Raw genomic sequence first — 1,630 nt, forward strand, 5'->3', positions numbered from 1 at the left:
AAAGTGCCTATATTTTTTGCTAGCCCCAAATTTTTCCTCGATTGTTGTGTCCTTAGCCAAATTGACCCAAAAATTTAACTGCTTGGGTTTTGACAAAACGATAGTAGATCCTAAGGTTTTGAAATATTGCAAACACACTCGCAAAATTTGTTGGAGCCCAATGTGCACAAAAAGATCAATCAAGGTTGGATCCATCAAGCATGTGGATAGGAATTTGACAGATTTGAAGCTTTGAAACCATGTAGGAGCAAAAATTGCACTCTCATACCATGTAAAAATTGATGATACAATCACAGGAGCCAAGAATCGTCTACAAGAAAAACACCTATCACACAAAAGAGATCAAGAAAAGATAATATGCTCCATAACAACCTAAGAATATCGTATTGATTGCACACAAAAATATTGGAGATACAATATTGGACATTCACAATTACAATGAATGAATGACTTTCTTTTATAAAAAGCAATAGATGCCCTAATCTATTAGGAGAACTAAAGAAAAGCGAAGAGGAGCTAAATAAAGTTCAACTACAAGTTGAACTAAAGCAAGAAAAGTAAACTTTAGATGAAAAAAGCACCTAAGTTTAGCTTAAGTGAAAAATAATTAAATGACCTAATAACTAATAATTAGATAAATGTCCTAATTAATCCAATAACTAGAAGGGGAGTTCTTGAAAATTAAGGCTTAAGCCTCTCTAATGAACTCACTAAGGGGGTGAGCTAAAAAGTAGTTGTAATTCAAACACTTTCTTTTCTTTATCACTCACCTACAATTGAGAGGACCTTGTTGACTTTGTCCTTGGCTTGAGAATGTGAAGAGCTTGTATTTTTGGCCTTTACAACCTCATAATTGTTGGATTTGTGGTTGAAATAAGAAATCTTTTGAGCCCTATTAGGACCCTTTTTTACGATTTCCAACATTAATCTACCAATCTTTAGTTTTTTCTACCCTAACAACTAGCTTAGAGGATAGTTTGGGCTTCTATGTAGCTAGAGGGATATCTCTAATTTTGTAGTTAAAGGGTTGGCATTGAAAGAAAGTATTTTTTAGGTTAATACACAAAATACATGCATGACACATATCACCTATCTATATATGGACAATTTCTTGTAAATCTTGGGCAATGCCAATCTGTACACACCATGGTGTAACCTAATTAAGTAGAAATTTTCAAATTCAACACATACAACACTCCCAAGAGATGAAGCAATGTGATGAAAGAAGACAGATGGAAAGTATAACCCAAAATATTTGAGAAAAACATGCATCTCAAGAGCCTGTTGGTTAGATAATACAAAATCTCTAGTCCAAGGAGAAAATATAAGTAATGAGCTATGCATGTAGCAAGGCTTGTGGTGGAGGAATACATCTACATGGTTGGCTTTCACAAAGAAAAGAGACAAAAGCTTTTGGTTAAATTTTAGATGACACCCAACTTAACTCCACGGAGAACACACACAATGCTTATCCAAATATGGAGGATTTTTTTAGAGGGCATATGACCAACAAAATTAGTAGTATATTGTTCAAGCCACATGCACATGCATTATCAAAATCAGACAACAAAAGAACATTCAATGAGTTAGTAAAGAAATACCCCATGGAAGATTGTGAGAACAAACTTAT

The sequence above is a fragment of the Cryptomeria japonica genome, chromosome 1 (assembly GCF_030272615.1).
Source record: "Cryptomeria japonica chromosome 1, Sugi_1.0, whole genome shotgun sequence".
In the NCBI taxonomy this organism is placed as follows: domain Eukaryota; kingdom Viridiplantae; phylum Streptophyta; class Pinopsida; order Cupressales; family Cupressaceae; genus Cryptomeria; species Cryptomeria japonica.